Here is a 19,086-nt window from a genome sequence, read left to right as displayed (position 1 = left end):
CTCACACAGACCCAAAGACTCACACAGACCCACAGACTCACACAGAGACCCACAGACTCACACAGAGACCCATAGACTCACACAGAGATCCACAGACTCACACAGAGACCCAAAGACTCACACAGAGACCCACAGACTCACACAGAGACCCACAGACTCACACAGAGACGCAAAGACTCACACAGACCCAAAGACTCACACAGACCCAAAGACTCACATAGAGACCCACAGACTCACACAGAGACCCACAGCCTCACACAGAGACCCACACACTCACACAGAGACCCACAGACTCACAGACTCACACAGAGACCCACAGACTCACACAGAGACCCACAGACTCACACAGAGACCCACAGACTCACACAGAGACCCACAGACTCACACAGAGACCCAAAGACTCACACAGACCAATAGACTCACAGAGAGACCCACAGACTCACACAGAGACCCATAGACTCACACAGAGATCCACAGACTCACACAGAGACCCAAAGACTCACACAGAGACCCACAGACTCACACAGAGACCCACAGACTCACACAGAGACGCAAAGACTCACACAGACCCAAAGACTCACACAGACCCAAAGACTCACATAGAGACCCACAGACTCACACAGAGACCCACAGCCTCACACAGAGACCCACACACTCACACAGAGACCCACAGACTCACAGACTCACACAGAGACCCACAGACTCACACAGAGACCCACAGCCTCACACAGAGACCCACACACTCACACAGAGACCCACAGACTCACAGACTCACACAGAGACCCACAGACTCACACAGAGACCCACAGACTCACACAGAGACCCACAGACTCACACAGAGACCCACAGACTCACACAGAGACCCATAGACTCACACAGACCAATAGACTCACAGAGAGACCCACAGACTCACACAAAGACCCATAGTTTTTTGTCCTTCCCACACACCTCTGATTAGCGCGGTTCAGCTACGTACGGTGCGATCGAAGTTGAAAATACGTACATGCATCATGTCAGGTGGGGCAATGCACCCACATTTTTCCCCCTCTAAATACAAATTCTGGAGCATGGATGAAGAAAGCCGGTTCAACGTTTGGCACGTACGCACTTACACAAGCACGTACGCACGCACTTACACAAGCACGTACGCACGCACTTACGCACGTACGTACGCACGCACTTTCACAAGCACGTACGCACGCACTTTCACAAGCACGTACGCACGCACTTACACAAGCACGTACGCACGCACTTTCACAAGCACGCACGCACGCACTTACACAAGCACGTACGCACGCACTTACACAAGCACGTACGCACACACTTACACAAGCACGCACGCACACACTTACACAAGCACGCACGCACGCACTTTCACAAGCACGCACGCACGCACTTACACAAGCACGTACGCACGCACTTACACAAGCACGTACGCACACACTTACACAAGCACGCACGCACGCACTTACACAAGCACGCACGCACGCACTTACACAAGCACGTACGCACGCACTTTCACAAGCACGCACGCACACACTTACACAAGCACGCACGCACGCACTTACACAAGCACGCACGCACACACTTTCACAAGCACGCACGCACGCACTTACACAAGCACGTACGCACGCACTTACACAAGCACGTACGCACACACTTTCACAAGCACGTACGCACGCACTTACACAAGCACGTACGCACGCACTTACACAAGCACGTACGCACGCACTTACACAAGCACGTACGCACGCACTTTCACAAGCACGCACGCACGCACTTACACAAGCACGTACGCGCGCACTTACACAAGCACGCACGCACTTACGCCATGATATCTCTCAAACGTTTCTCCCTCGTCGAGGAAGGTGGTCAACGTGATCTCCCCGTGAAATCACACGCGCGGCCCGAATCGGTTGAACGTCCCGAGCCGGGCTTCCCCTGCCGTCGTTGACGTCCGTGACCGGTGGTACGGACCCCCCCCCTCCCCAGCCACGAAAACCTCCCAGGGGGATCGGTGACTGAGCCGATGATCCCACACCCCCCCCCCCGTGCCACGGATTTGAACCAACGACTCAACGACTCGCGCCGCGCTTATCCGGTGCGGCCCCCGTGCGTTGCATATCGATCGCGACCGAACGAACTTTTCCCCGTCTTGATTTGGCTCGGGATGAGCGGGGTGGCGTGACGAGGCCGGCGACCCCGAGGTCAATTCCCCAGGCGCGGCTGCCATCGGTGGCGAGTGAATCTCGACGCCCCGGTTCCTGGCTCATCGTTTTGGTTTTTTCACGAATGCCCACACGGATCGTAGCGTCCCGTCAATTAAGGCGCATGGCCGGCTTATTTTCAGCGAAATGCAGTTGAGGAATCTTGTTTTTTTTCAGTACGTGCATCTTCACCGACTAAAAGTAGAGAAAAGCATTAGGTCAAATTTTTTTTAAAATAACGTTCACATCGTTACGGGAAAAATTGTATCGTTGAGATGGTCACGTCAAAATTAACGTCGTCATAATGTACCACTAAATATCTCGTCGCGGGAACCCCAGCGGTAGCTGGCTTGCCATTTGGGCTATTCGCGATGGCAGATAAACCCCGCCAGCACGTTCTAACTCATTTATAGGGATTAGAAGCCCCAACAACGAGTGGAAAAACAAACTTTAATATTGTAGTAATTCGAAAATGCGCTAAAATCTGAACCGGGACAGGCATTGATACCGCCCGGTTGAGCAAGTGTGAACAGCAGCCAGGGGCGAGCGTGGATGGAGCAAATTTGTGCTGCTGTGTTTCCAATAAAACTGTAGGGTGTAGGGTGACATTAAAAAAACAAAACTGTGTTGAACATCTCTTGTAAGATTTTCCAGTATTTATTTTACTTGAGAAGAGAGGCTGCCCTTGTTCCATAGAATTGGCATCGTGTAAACGAACGTGTGTTTTTCAAGCGGGTTTCATCGTGTTTTTTTAATTAAAATCTTCTAATTTATTTCATGCCATCACAGAGAGCATGTTGTTTGACCGCATTTCCCGCCCCCCCTCTCACAATCTCACAATCTAACGTAACGTCATTTAGGCGAATACATTCAACGTTTAAGGGCCAAACGATGGAGCACGTAGAAGGGAAATAATAAAATAATAAAAATAAAACATAATAAAATCATTCTCACGACGTTTCGGCCACAACGCAAGCAGCCGTCCTCAGGTGAAGAACACCTGTTCTTTACCGAAAGAACCAAGAAGATGAATCCCATGTTCGCAATTCTGGCAGCTACCTGATGATGCTGTCGCTGTGACCACCAGCGAAACGTCCGTGCCCGATCGTTAAACGTGGATCGCTCTCCAGCAACGCACCGCTGTGCTGCAGCGGCAATAAATCGGCACGTTTGTCCGTCACGTGACAACCTTATTTAGCCGTCTGCGTCGGCTGAAGGAAGATGGCTTTGCGACGATCATTTTTACCTGCGCGATCTGACCCAAAAATCAATTGTGAACCACAAACCGTACACCGGTGTATCGCGACGTTGCCAAATCCTCTTGTTTATTGAACAAGTGCAGTTTCCACTTTTTAAAAAATAAATTGTCAAATAAATCGGTGGGGACAGGTGCGAATGCGTACGGCTGATCGAAAGACCCATGCCCTGCTGCCCAAAAAAGGATTTAAAAGAGGTTTGCGATCTTTTATCGTCGAATTTGTTTAGGGCGCAGGGCATAGGTTTTTAATCAGATATTATAATCGTCACCACCATTATCGTCAATCCTACTCCGTTATCCTCTCCAAACCATCATCGTCACTGGCGTCATCATCAGGACGATCGTCGTCATCCGTCACTGGCTGTAATTGTGTGGACGTTTATGATATTCAACTTTGGGTTTTTTCCATTCATTTCAACCGGCTGCATGCAAAATGGATCGGGCACGGCAATTTGCCACTTGCCTTTTCTAAAAATACGAGAGACTCCAGCGTACTCTGTGCCCTTCTATTAGAATTAAGATGTCCCTTTGGACAGCACAGCTGTCTAAATGTGACCGCCGCTGGTACATTAACGGTGGGGAAAAAAAAAAACCTTACTTCAGCAAAATAACGTAAAACAATAAACATCAACGTTTCTCCTAGTTCCTGTCATCCAAATTGTCCGTCGATTCAATCCCTCAATTAGAATAAAAATAATCCGATGATAATTTTTTTCCCCGAGAAATCCCACTAATTCAAATCAAGGCTTGATATTTTTCAGAATGGTCCCACATTTTTGGAGGACGATTGGCCCAATTAATCAAAAGGCCGCGCAGAATCCTAAATCCACTGATCGTGAAATATCTTCCTGCTATAATAAACACTTATTATCATTTATACCAACCCCACAATATCTTACGTTCCTGTGATGTAACAATCCAATAGCCACGAACTGATTTGATCGCTCCATCTCCTCCGTGCTTGGCTTGAGTAACCGCTTCAAATGCATTCCACTGGGCAGTTCATTGTGCATTATTGCATCGTTGCTGTAAAGGCAGGCGTAAAGATGAGATGGGGAATGTTAACGGTCTTGGCCATACTAATATGGTTTTTCCACTTTTTTTCTGGCAACAAAACCCTATTAGTATATTTTGGTACTGGCAAAAGAGGTCCCATGATGTAGCTGCTCACCCCGAGCCCTCATTACTCTGGTAGTGCGTTGTCTTTGAACTGTGCGCCTTTTGGCGTCATCTGGTCGAACACCATATGAGACGAGGCTCTAAAGAAAGCTGTCTCTGGTGTGGACCAATCAGTTTCAAAGACAATGCATAAATTACCAGAGTATTGTTTTTTGTTTGCATTTGACTGCAAGTATTGTGGTTAATGTAAGCATGATTCCTTGCAAAAGGTGTCAGTTTTGTTGCCAGAAAAAAGAGGAAAACCCCTATTAGTATATTTTGGTACTGGCATAAGAGGTCCCATGGTCTTGGCCATCTCAGATGTGCCGAGCTTGCGATCGTAAAGTTCTGTAAAACCATATTCATGCCCCCAAAGTATTGCGGTCACGTGGCGACGTTTAAACTGTTCGGCAAGTAAATGCTTGCTAGCCCATCGGAATGTACTTGGCGACGTACAAATGACATGTAATGATTATACAACGAGCCGTCTCGCTGAATTAATTGACGCTGGCATCACCTGCGATTTAAAATTGTTTTACGCTTGAGGGGAAAGGGGGTAGAATAAGCGTAAAGGTTTGCGCGGTTAGCTAAAGAAGTTCAACACACATAGACTCACACAGAGACCCATAGACTCACACGGATACCAATAGACTCACACAGAGACCCATAGACTCACACAGAGACCCATAGACTCACACAGAGACCCATAGACTCACACAGAGACCCATAGACTCACACAGAGACCCATAGACTCACACAGAGACCCACAGACTCACACAGAGACCCATAGACTCACACAGAGACCCGTAGACTCACACAGAGACCCGTAGACTCACACAGAGACCCATAGACTCACACAGAGACCTGTAGACTCACACAGAGACCCACAGACTCACACAGAGACCCGTAGACTCACACAGAGACCCGTAGACTCACACAGAGACCCGTAGACTCACACAGAGACCCATAGACTCACACAGAGACCCATAGACTCTCACAGAGACACATAGACTCACACAGAGACCCATAGACTCACACAGAGACCCATAGACTCACACAGAGACCTGTAGACTCACAAGACCCCTCACACAGAGACCATAGACTCACACAGGACCCATAGACTCCACAGAGACCATAGACTCACCAGAGACCCATAGACTCACACAGCGACCCATAGACTCACACAGAGACCCATAGACTCACACAGAGACCACAGACTCACACAGAGACCCATAGACTCACACAGAGACCCCAGACTCACACAAGGAGACCGTAGACACTTCACACCAGAGACACCATAGACTCAACACAGAGACCCATAGGACTCCCACACAGAGACCCTAGACTCACACATAGACCCATAGACTCACACAGAGACCCAGTACACTCACACAGAGGACCCATAGACTCACCCACAGGAGACCCCGTAGACTCATCCAGAGGACCCAATAGACTCACACAGAGACCCTGTAGACTCTACCAGAGACCCATAGACTCACACAGAGACCTGTAGACTCACACAGGAGACCCATAGACTCACACAGAGGACCCGTAGACTCACACAGAGACCTAGTAGACTCACACCAGAGGACCCATAGACTCACACAGAGACCTCAAGTAGACATACACACAGAGACCCATAGACTCACACAGAGACCATAGACTCACACAGAGACCCATAGACTAGCACACGAGACCCATAGACTCACACAGAGACCCATAGACTCACACAGAGACCCATAGACTCACACAGAGACCCAGAGCTCACACAGAGACCCATAGACTCACACAGAGACCCTTAGACTCACACAGAGACCCGTAGACTCACACAGAGACCCATAGACTCACACAGAGACCCATAGACTCACACAGAGACCCAATAGACTCACACAGAGACCCTAGACGCACACAGAGACACCATAGACTCACACAGAGACCCGTAGACTCACACAGAGACCCATAGACTCACCAGAGACCCATGACCTCACAGAGACCACTAGACTCACACAGAGACCCGTAGACTCACACAGAGACCCATAGACTCACACAGAGACCTGTAGACCTCACACAGAGACCCATAGACTCACACAGAGACCCATAGACTCACACAGAGACCCGTAGACTCACACAGAGACCCATAGACTCACACAGAGACCCATAGACTCACACAGAGACCATAGACTCACCAGAGACACATAGACTCACACAGAGACCATAGACTCACACAGAGACCCTAGACTCACACAGGAGACCCATAGACTCACACAGAGACCCGTAGACTCACACAGAGACCCGTAGACTCACACAGAGACCTTGTAGACTCACACAGAGACCCATAGACTCACAGAGACCCATAGACTCACACAGAGACCCATAGACTCACACAGAGACCCATAGACTCACACAGAGACCCGTAGACTCACACAGAGACCCATAGACTCACACAGACCCATAGACTCACACAGAGACCCATAGACTCACACAGAGACCGTAGACTCACACAGAGACCCGTATGACTCACCAGAGACCCATAGACTCACACAGAGACCTGCTAGACTCACACAGAGACCACTAGACTCACACAGAGACCCGTAGACTCACACAGAGACCGTAGACTCACACAGAGACCCGTAGACTCACACAGAGACCCATAGACTCACACAGAGACCCATAGACTCACACAGAGACACATAGACTCACACAGCGACCCATAGACTCACACAGAGACCCATAGACTCACACAGAGACCCTGTAGACTCAACACAGAGACTGTAGACCTCACAGAGACCCATAGACTCACACAGAGACCCATAGACTCACACAGAGACCCATAGACTCACACAGAGACCCATAGACTCACACAGAGACCCAGTAGACTCACACAGAGACCCATAGACTCACACAGAGACCATAGACTCACACAGAGACCTGTAGACTCACACAGAGACCCATAGACTCACACAGAGACCCGTAGACTCACACAGAGACCCATAGACCTCACACAGGATGACCCATAGACTCACCAGAGACCCATAGACTCACACAGAGACCCTGTAAGACTCAACAGAGACCCATAGACTCACACAGAGACCCGTAGACTCACACAGAGACCCATAGACTCACACAGAGACCCATAGACTCACACAGAGACCCATAGACTCACAACAGAGACCCATGTAGACTCATCCAGAGACCCATAGACTCACACAGAGGACCCATAGACTCACACAGAGACACATAGACTCACACAGAGACCCATAGACTCACACAGAGACCCATAGACTCACACAGAGACCCATAGACTCACACAGAGACCATAGACTCACACAGAGACCCATAGACTCACACAGAGACCCATAGACTCACACAGAGAAACATGACTCCACAGAGACCCATAGACTCACACAGAGACACATAGACTCACACAGAGACCCATAGACTCACACAGCGACCATAGACTCACACAGAGACCCATAGACTCACACAGAGACCCATAGACTCACACAGAGACCCATAGACTCACACAGAGACCCATAGACTCACACAGAGACCCATAGACTCACACAGAGACCCATAGACTCACACAGAGACCCATAGACTCACACAGAGACCATAGACTCACACAGAGACCCATAGACTCACACAGAGACCCATAGACTCACACAGAGACCCGGGATCAACAGAGGACCCATAGACTCACACAGAGACCCATAGACTCACACAGAGACCCATAGACTCACACAGAGACCCATAGACTCACACAGAGACCCATAGACTCACACAGAGACCAATAGACTCACACAGAGACCCATAGACTCACACAGAGACCCATAGACTCACACAGAGACCCATAGACTCACACAGAGACCATAGACTCACACAGAGACCCATAGACTCACACAGAGACCCAAGACTCACACAGAGACCCATAGACTCACACAAGAGACCCATAGACTCTCACAGAGACACATAGACTCACACAGAGACCCATAGACTCACACAGAGACCCCATAGACTCACACAGAGACCCGTAACTCACACAGAGACCCATAGACTCACACAGAGACCCATAGACTCACACAGAGACCCATAGACTCACACAGAGACCCATAGACTCACACAGAGACCCATAGACTCACACAGAGACCCATAGACTCACATGGATGCCCATAGACTCACACAGAGACCCATAGACTCACACAGAGACCCATAGACTCACACAGAGACCCATAGACTCACACAGAGATCCGTAGACTCACGCAGAGACCCATAGACTCACACAGAGTCCCATAGACTCACACAGAGTCCCATAATCTGTTGTTCATCCCCGCACCTCCGATTGACACGTTTGGCTTTGTATAGTGCGAAAAAAGTTCAACAGGCTATGTGAGTTCAATCCCAGGCCACGGCTAACATCGGTGGTGAGTGACATCTGAACCAGTCCTGGGTGACCAGTGTGGTGAAGTATGGTCAAACAAACCCCGGTGACCGACATGTTTTGCATTCACAAAAGGGGCTGAAAACGTTTGGAATTGTTATCGTTAGTAATATCGTCAAGTCGACCCTAATTAGCAAAGTGCACTTAATTTTGACACTTTAAGTCACATTAATGTTTAACGTTAAACACGGCACGTTAAGGTTTTCCGTGTTATTTATTGACCGTCGTATAAATGGCACTTTGACGTTCACGGAAAAGTTTTATATCGGTGTCGCGTAGTGTGAGAGCGCGCCGGGGCGTTCTGTGTGTGCAAAGGGGGGTTGTTGGGGTTGTGGTTTGCCGCTAAAGTTTCCCAGCTGTCCTGGTTTTCCCAGTGATCGCCGCCCTCTTGTCAGGAGATCTGCTGGTCTTCCCGGGAAATTGAACCTGCCTGGCAGAGGTCGAAAACGGGTTTTGATTCCTTACCCGTACCCGTACCCGGCCGCACCAGGGTCGCAAACGGGTACCCGTACCCTACCCGATACCCGGCCGGGTACGGGTAGCCGGGTATCGGGTAGGGTACGGGTATCGGGTACCCGATTACGACCTCTGGGATGAAGCCATGTTGCAGGCGCGGGTGGGTTGATTCTAGGAACTTGAATTGTGAGAAGAGACAAGACGTTGGGAAATGAGTGACAAACAGTTACTCACCAGTGACTCACGGCCTACCCGTACCCGGCCGCACCAGGGTTGCAAACGGGTACCCGTACCCGCCCGGGTACGGGTAGCCGGGTATCGGGTAGGGTACGGGTATCGGGTACCCGATTACGACCTCTGGGATGAAGCCATGTTGCAGGCGCGGGTGGGTTGATTCTAGGAACTTGAATTGTGAGAAGAGACAAGACGTTGGGAAATGAGTGACAAACGGTTACTCACCAGTGACTCACGGCCTACCCGTACCCGGCCGCACCAGGGTCGCAAAGCGGTACCCGTACCCGGCCGGGTACGGGTGTCCGGGTATCGGGTAGGGTACGGGTATCGGGTACCCGGTTGCGACCTCTGCTGCCTGGTTCCTTGCCGGCTGCGTCGTGATGCCCGTTTCAGCAGTTTTCCTGCTGTGATTCTCCCACCTGATGACGATCGCTTGTGTGGCGATCGAAACGTCGTGATCTGTTATTTTGTCTACCTACGTGACTTTACCCAAAGAACCAAAGAGTATGGATTCCTGCAGTCACGAAAGCTTCAGATAGTAACGAATTGTCATGTTTGGTTGGGTGATGGTGGCGTTGGGTGATGGTGGCGGGTTTAACAACACATTTATTTTCGCGCGATCTTGCCCCAAAAAAACCGCTCGTGGATTATAAAAATGCCACACCACCACGACCTTTGCTTCATAATACCGGGGGGGTGGGGGAAGAGCATGTTTTATGATAGAGAGAATACGGAAATCGATTTACAGCCCCCTGTCAATCCATTGTTGGACAAATACCTCGCCAGCCTGCGTCGGTGTTGGGCGCTTCATTGACCTGACCAAACTTGACCCACGGGCTCGTAATTTTTCAGTGGTTGTGAGCGAAACATTTTTTCTTCTTCTTCCCCGATATCACCTTGAACTTTTTATTTTTATTTCCCCTTACGCATGATAACAAACGAAAGATACGGGATAATCTGCCAATCGTCTTGTCGCTGGCGCCTGCCCTCTCGGTGATTGTCATTGGGAGGTTGAAGAGGCCTCTCTCTGTGTCTCTGGCCTTGACGGTAGGGAATGCCTCCATTGTGTTTTTTCTTCTTCTAGATTTGAAGCTTTCGTGACTGCAAGGATTCATATTCTTAGGTTTTTTCGGTAAAGTCACGTAGGTAAAAAATTAAAATTAATAAAAGTAAAATAAAAAATAAAATAAAAATCACCACGCTTCGGAGGCAACACAAGCTTCCGTCTTAAGGTGGAGCCGTCACAGCACAACTGCTGCATCAAGTGAGAGAAATTCCAAGAAAACAGTCCTTGTGAAGTATTGGAATTGACGGCAGGAACTTCTTGACGGGTAACACACTTTTATTAAATCTTGACGTATCACAATACAACGGGTGGTCTCTATCCTTTGGGCTATACACTCCACTTAACTCGTGTAGACTCTATGCTTCTGGCTACACACAATACACTTGACTCGTGTAGACCCTATGCCTCTGGCTACACACAACACACTTGACTCGTGTAGACCCTATGCCTCTGGCTACACACAATGCATTCGGCTCGTGTAGACTCTATGCCTATGGCTACACACAATACACTCGCCTCTGGGTTACACAGAGTCCCGGTCCCGTTAGGACAGCGGGACTAGGTACCGCAGGGCCCTATGTCTTCATCCCCGTCTTCATTCTTCGCTGGTTACATACTGCCCTTACGCCTGTGTGCATCCCCTTTTATAGCCCCTGCTCACGAGAGACGGAGCTGATGCGGACGTCGACGTGAGCATCGCTCCTTAGTGAACCAATCACGACGCACTCTCTCTACGATCCGTTTTCCCCAGCGCGTGTTAACACTACTCCACCAATCACACCGCGCTGCCACCCGGTCACTCCCTCTCAGCGCGTCACCGGCCCACAGCCAATCAGTACCCCGTAACCCACGACCCCGCGCTGACCCCTGATCCTCCACCGTCAGCGCGCGTCACCACATACACAGCCAATCATTACTCGCTGGCATACGATCCCTAATCCCAGCGCGTATCACCACTACATCTGTATATATACTGGTTGAGGGTGGGAGGAGCCATTGTGAGGTTCGGTGCGGTTTCAGCCGCACCACCTCTACATAACAAAGGCTCAGTCCCATTTACAGCAACCGCACTTTTACATCAGCCGCACCTTAACAACTTTTGGAACCTCCCATTTGAACCAGTCTACACAACAAAGGCTCTTTTTTCGTCTTATTCACAATTTGCTCCCAGCATTTCTCGGTTAATCCGTTGAGAAATGCGTTTAAACCTCCCGAGAGCTCGGGATTAATTGCCTGAAAATTGAAAACGGCAAACCTGCGTCACTTACCATGGTAGGGACCAGCGGCGTCAAATAAGTCGGTCGATCGGTCGGTCGGCCGCGTGCAGGTGGAGTAAAGTGTGGGAACTCCCGCCTCTTCCAAGTTGTCTGGCCAGGGTGGAAGAGTAGGCCAAATACCCCACGCGCTAGAGGGGACCTCCGCAACCTCCGCCAGCGGTGTGGTGAGCGAGCAGTTGCAGGGCCGCGCCATTTACCTTTTGAAAAATGTACCGGCGGCGTTGCGAATGTTGCCATCAACGGCAACAAAGTAGCGGGCTACATTTTTGTATTTCACTTTAATCACTTGGGTTTAACTGCCACCCCCTCCCCCGCCGCCCGAGGCTAAGGTCAGAGGTCGCAACCGGGTACCCGATACCCGTTTGTGACCCTGGTGCGGCCGGGTACGGGTAAGCCGTGAGTCACTGGTGAGTCACCGTTTGTCACTCATTTCGGGTAGGGAACGGGTACCCATTTGCGACCCTGGTGCGGCCGGGTACGGTTAAGGAATCAAAACTCGTTTGCGACCTCTGGCTAAGGTACAACAACCATTTACCGCGGTGGCACAGATGGCGTCGATTGGGGGGCAGCGGGAGGAGTAACGTTGCAGCGACGTTGGGCAGCGACTTCGCGAGACGCCTCGGAGCGAAGGGCGGGGGGGGCGGGCGAGGACTTTAGAACGTTCTCAGACCTTTGGCCGGCCACACCGCGGGCGGACGCTAAACGCCGATGAGGCGAGAATTGCTGCTGCCGCCGTCGTGTGCCGTGGCCCGTCCGCTGACGTCGCCACCCGTGGATCCACTCGCCCCGGCTTTCTGTAGAGTCGGCGGCCTTGACCACGATGACGATGGCGGCACGGCCACGCGCACTCGGCCCTGCCGAGCCGGCGGTCTAGACGAGGCTGAGGGCATCGTTACGTGCGACGTACGATGCGGTGGTCACGTGACACACGCGCAGGGCATATGGCATGGGAGCCGGGCCTTCCTGTTGTTTGCGGGCGGCGGCAGCGGCGGCACACCTGCGCGCATCGTTAGATCTCTTGAGTTGGTGGTTCAGGCAAGGCTGAGAATAATCCATACGAGCAAATGTAGTGGTCGCGCGACACGCGTGAGAGGCATATGGGGTGGCGGTCGGGCCTTCCTCTGCTGGTTGTGAGCAGCTTTGCGTGTTGTCAAATCTGCAAGACGTGTAGAACGTTATTGGATTACAGTTTCACAGGGAACGGGAGCCAGGACAGCTCCGGCGAGATGTTAACTACCTCGCCTGGTATACAGGAGGTCGTGAGTTCGATCCCGACCCTGACGCCTGCTGTATGGTTGGGGTTTGCGTGTCTCTCTCTCTCCGTGGTGAGATGTTAACTACCTCGCCTGGTATGCAGGAGGTCGTGAGTTGGATCCCGACCCTGACGCCTGCTGTATGGTTGGGGTTTGCGTGTCTCTCTCTCTCCGTGGTGAGATGTTAACTACCTCGCCTGGTATGCAGGAGGTCGTGAGTTGGATCCCGACCCTGACGCCTGCTGTATGGTTGGGGTTTGCGTGTCTCTCTCTCTCCGTGGTGAGATGTTAACTACCTCGCCTGGTATGCAGGAGGTCGTGAGTTGGATCCCGACCCTGACGCCTGCTGTATGGTTGGGGTTTGCGTGTCTCTCTCTCTCCGTGGTGAGATGTTAACTACCTCGCCTGGTATGCAGGAGGTCGTGAGTTGGATCCCGACCCTGACGCCTGCTGTATGGTTGGGGTTTGCGTGTCTCTCTCTCTCCGTGGTGAGATGTTAACTACCTCGCCTGGTATGCAGGAGGTCGTGAGTTGGATCCCGACCCTGACGCCTGCTGTATGGTTGGGGTTTGCGTGTCTCTCTCTCTCCGTGGTGAGATGTTAACTACCTCGCCTGGTATGCAGGAGGTCGTGAGTTGGATCCCGACCCTGACGCCTGCTGTATGGTTGGGGTTTGCGTGTCTCTCTCTCTCCGTGGTGAGATGTTAACTACCTCGCCTGGTATGCAGGAGGTCGTGAGTTGGATCCCGACCCTGACGCCTGCTGTATGGTTGGGGTTTGCGTGTCTCTCTCTCTCCGTGGTGAGATGTTAACTACCTCGCCTGGTATGCAGGAGGTCGTGAGTTGGATCCCGACCCTGACGCCTGCTGTATGGTTGGGGTTTGCGTGTCTCTCTCTCTCCGTGGTGAGATGTTAACTACCTCGCCTGGTATGCAGGAGGTCGTGAGTTGGATCCCGACCCTGACGCCTGCTGTATGGTTGGGGTTTGCGTGTCTCTCTCTCTCCGTGGTGAGATGTTAACTACCTCGCCTGGTATGCAGGAGGTCGTGAGTTGGATCCCGACCCTGACGCCTGCTGTATGGTTGGGGTTTGCGTGTTCGCTCTTCCCGTAGTCGCGTGGATTTCTCTCCGTGTCCTCCGGTTTTGCCCTCCACATTTATAAACACGCGTTTGGAGTATTCGGCCCCCATAAATCCACCTCGTCGGGCTGTCGTTTTAGAGACGGCCAGGCCGCTTCTGAACAAGAGCTACACACAGCTCGGTGGACCTGACCTGGTAAAATAAAAAAAAAACAGTTTTGTTGTTTTTTTATTGGTTTTCGAAAACCAAAGGGGGAATCGTTCCTCCGCAAAACGATCGTCTCCGTCGAGTTGAAGGAGCAGGAGGTGCCCCCCCCCCCGTCCCTCCGTAAACGTGCAACGTCGGCCCAACGTCGGGGCGCCAACGTCGGCATGGTCGCTGGGCGTGTAGAGAGATGCGCCCGGGGAGATTGCATCGGAAGGGCACAGCAGTGGCGTTGTGTTTCGGAGAACAACGTTCACACGAGCTCCGTCAATCGCACACGCCGTCACGGCACCGCCTGGATGGGCGGCAGGAGGCCGCTAAGCGAAAAGCAAAAAATCGACTGTTGTGCAGTACTTTCTGCGCTCCCGCACGCCTGTGCTGATCTTCCCCCCACCGCCTTTTGAGCCGACGGGGCGCGGTGAAGCATGGTCGAATAAATCACCGCGGTCCTGCGGAGAAGGGGCGTTTTGGCAGGTTTGGGGAAAGAGAGGGCATTGCGTGTAACGTGTTACCCTTCAGGAGGTCTGGTCGGGTAAGCTAAGCAGGTGTCATAGGCTGTGTGGCAACGTGGAGATGCGGCGGGCGGGGGGGAGGGAGCGCAGGGAGGGTTGCCAAGCCTGGAATTGGCAATCGCATCGATCCAGTTCCTCGGTGTTTACCATCGAAAGCAAATCGCTGAGATTGTGACGACGACGACGACTGGATATTTAAAGAAAATCAATTCATTATCATAATAATAAGAAGAACGACAACCAACGAAAAAAAATATCTCCCTGAATAGCACCAGCAGTCCAGAGTTGGCAACCCGAGAGCACACGGGGCGGTCGCGTGCCACGTCCACATTCGGTGTAAACATATACGCAGCTCCAGAACAGTTGACGGTACACAACCGTACTGCAGCGCTGCGTTGTGCCGCACTCTACTGTATCTCTCCGCGTGCGTCGTCGGTTGCGTCGCTTTTGTATCTGTCCACCTCCGCCCGTCACTCGGGGTAATTTGCGGCTGCATGCTTCCTCCTCCTCCCCCTGTCTGTGTTGCTATTTTGGGCCCCCGAGCAAAACCTCCGTGGAGCGGCCGGGCGGGCCGCTCGGTGATTCGGTCTGCCGGCCGCCGATGCACTTTGAACCCCGGGGACGACTCCCGAGTTCGATTCCCTGCCACGGCTCGCGTCCGTGGCTGTCGTGACGTCCCCCCCCTCGCCCCCCCCCCCGTCCCGTTAGATCAGTGTTCTTCGTTGGCGGCCCATCCTTGCGGCCCCCGACGCTTCCCATCACCGTCGTGCCGATGTCAAACCCCAATGGCTTGAAATGGGTGGCGGCCCTCACGCGCAGCGCCGGCGTGGGCCCCGAAATTAGTGAAGATCACGGCGCTAGACGAACGCGGCACTTGGCCGGAGCGGTCAAGCAAGCGCCGTGGCCGTCACGGTCTGGGGGGGGGGGGGGCGGCGGGGGGGAAGCCTTCGCAAGGCTGTAAATAATGAGCTACCAAAAGGGTTGGAACGGTGGGACAGCGGTCAGCGCACTGCGCTTTGAGCCTAGCGATCTGAGTTGACATCCCGTGGTGTGATTCACCAGCCAATACTTGGCCAGTGTGGCGAAGTTTGGTCAAACGGCACCCACGACTGACGGTGTGGGAAGGCCTTCGTCCGTGAGTGGAATTGGGAGGATGCCTTCATCCGGCGGTGGATTGCTCACGACTGATTTGACGACGACGACGATGGTGGCAATGGTGGCGATGGTGAGCCGAGGATTATATTTATATTTAGGCGTTTGGACCGCGGATAGTTGGGGAGGGCGAGTTGCAGGCAAACGTCATTCCTGGTGTGGAATTTATAGTGGCCATGTGATGTCTGTAGAGGAATCTGCGAAATGTGTGAAAATGGTGTTATCGTGTGAATGTTTATTTATATGTATTTGCAGCACTTATTCTTGGCGATCTTTCGACGGAGGGAACTTCATCGCTCGTTTCGATTTTTTTGCAACGACCGCCGTACGGCGGGCAATGTATTGTTCAATATTTAATAGCGCGAAGACTTGGCACGGAAAACGAGACGTCGATATGCCCCACTCGCAGACCCTTAACGCCGTAGCCAGAAAGACTGCACTGGGCGACTTGGAAGGATCAAGATGAGCCCCCTCCCTTCATGGAAAACAGAGGGCATCGTACACTCCTAGCGCATGGAACATTCTAGAGTCGTCCCCTTAAAGGAAAAGGAGGAGGTGTTCTAGGCCAGGTGGTTCCCCCTCCTATACAGAGTCTGAAATGAGCTGGGTCGGATTGGGGGGAGGGGGGCGCGGGAGACGGGGGTGAAAAGACGGGAGGGAGGGGGGGTTATAGCCTCTCAGTGGTGAAAGAGGAAACCACGAAACCCGGAATTGTGGAAGGGTTGCACGAACGCCCATCAGCCGCACGTCACGTCACGTTGTTTAGATGTTTAGGGGGCCTTGTTTGTCGCGAAAGAGTTTGGGCCGTTTGCGTGCCGGTGACGCGGTCACAATTTTGGAATTGATAACGGCAAAGCATCGCGAAGAGAATTGGCAACTTCCCGGTCTGCTGTTCAATAAAGCATGCCGGCAAGCTCCATCCATTCGCCCGCGTCGCGGCGGCGGAGGGCAACGGGACGCGATCTGGCGTCATGCTTGCGCGATCGTAGCCGAGCGCCAACTTCAGTCGCGAGAAGAACACCGCCCGGGTGGTTTCCCCCACCCCCCGGTTGTGCTGCTACTGCTGCTGCTGCTACGTGGCTCTCCGTCGCGGTTTGGGGTCGTGCCACTTTGTGCGTTGTTCGGCGCGGTGTCCGACGTTTCGCCCCACTGTGCCGGCAGCTCCTGCTTCAGGAACGCACGTAGCGGTACAACGGGCGGGGGCGGGGGAGGGGAAGAAAAGGAAACGGTATCGGGTTAGCCGATTCTTGTTTGGCCATTTGCAGCAACGCCGGAGCTCTCCGTTCGATGTCGAAACTCGAGAGCTGAAACGGCGCTTGGCTTCGGGGTGTGGTCAATACCCCCGACGTGGCTTCAGAAATGATAGCGAGGTGTGGGACAACATTCGTGCGGCGGTGTCACAACCCGCGCGCTGCCCCGCACACCGAAGCCTCCGCTGGTGCCACCTTTGCTTGGTGTGGCGGAGAGGGGGTGGGGTGGGGGGGGCACACGAGCGCGAATTTTAAGGCAAAAGGCGCAGCCCCTGCAATTGCCTGCGAAACGCCACTGCTGGCGGAAGGGTCCCCACAACTCGACAGCTCTCGGAAAGTGGGCGGACGAGGTGGCAGCGCCCGCACTTTAACCCCCACCGTCGTCGGAGTAACCGTGGCGTACGGAGGCGGTCGGGCGGGGGAGAGGGGCGGTGGTGGGGAGAGGGGGGGAGATCAAATCGGAGCGGTGACCTCTGGATTGCAAGTGGAGCGTGTTGTTGAATCATCGCTCCACGGCGGTGTCCGCTTCATTAACGTCGACAAACCAAATCCAAAGCCCCCTCCGCAAACTCTCCCGGACCATTTATATTTCACTTCAGCTGCCCTCGGTAAAATGTTACACGCGCTCCCTGCTCTGAACCCGCGCTGGTGTTCACCCAGAGGTCGCAAATGGGTTTTGTTTCCGTACCCGTACCCGGTCGCACCAGGGTCGCAAGTGGGTACCCGTACTCGTACCCGGCCGGGTACTGGTACCCGTTCCCTACCTGTACCCTACCCGAAATGAGTGACAAACGGTTACTCACCAGTGACTCACGGCCTACCCGTACCCGTACCCGGCCGCACCAGGGTCGCAAAAGGCTACCCGTACCCAGCCGGGTACGGGTAGCCGGGTATCGGGTAGGGTACGGGTATCGGGTACCCGGTTGCGACCTCTGTGTTCACCCAAAGTCGGGTGTTTTTGGCCTACTCTTCCGCGCTGGCCGAAAAGATCTTGCGAGACGTGGAAAGTACCCACTCTTTACCCCACGAGCGTTCCGCGACCTGGTCACGTGACCCCTACCGCCTACCTGATTGGAAGTTGCCGTTCCGAGGGCGATCCGAGAGAACGTCCGGGGGGGAGGGGAGGTGGGGGGAGGCCTTCATCCAGCAGTGGAGAGATGATGGCCGGCGATTATGGCGCCGCGCGCAGAGGGTTCAGCTCTGGCGTGTACCCGAGGCGTCATTCTCCTTTAGAATGTGCCCAAGTTGATTAATGAGCAGAATCTCATACGCGACTTTAATTGTGGGCAACAGCATCTCTCGCCCCTCCTGGCAGACGCATGCCCATCGCCGAGCCAGGCGTTCAGTCACCTTGTGCCACACAGGGACAGCTGCCGATGATGGGGGCGGGGGACCGGGGGAGGGAGGGGGGGGGGCTGCGAGACGTTTTGTTACGCAACCGAAGCAAGTTAATCCGTTTCAGATCCGTGCTTATGCAAGCAGTGACGTGTATGCAGCCCGTGCTGTAGTTGAACAACATTTGCGACACTTTAAATTTTATA

The 19,086-nt window shown here is 52.9% G+C and overlaps 1 protein-coding gene across 1 annotated transcript in view; it reads left to right on the top strand.

The window, feature by feature from the left end:
* Positions 1-19,086, top strand: part of LOC133357172 (TSC22 domain family protein 2-like) — a 36,135-nt gene that overhangs the window by 3,044 nt on the left and 14,005 nt on the right. The window lies entirely within an intron of this gene.

This window comes from Lethenteron reissneri, chromosome 57, assembly GCF_015708825.2.
Source record: "Lethenteron reissneri isolate LAM-NWPU_2019-01 chromosome 57, ASM1570882v1, whole genome shotgun sequence".
Taxonomy (NCBI): domain Eukaryota; kingdom Metazoa; phylum Chordata; class Hyperoartia; order Petromyzontiformes; family Petromyzontidae; genus Lethenteron; species Lethenteron reissneri.
This window is presented reverse-complemented; position numbering and strand designations above follow the sequence as displayed.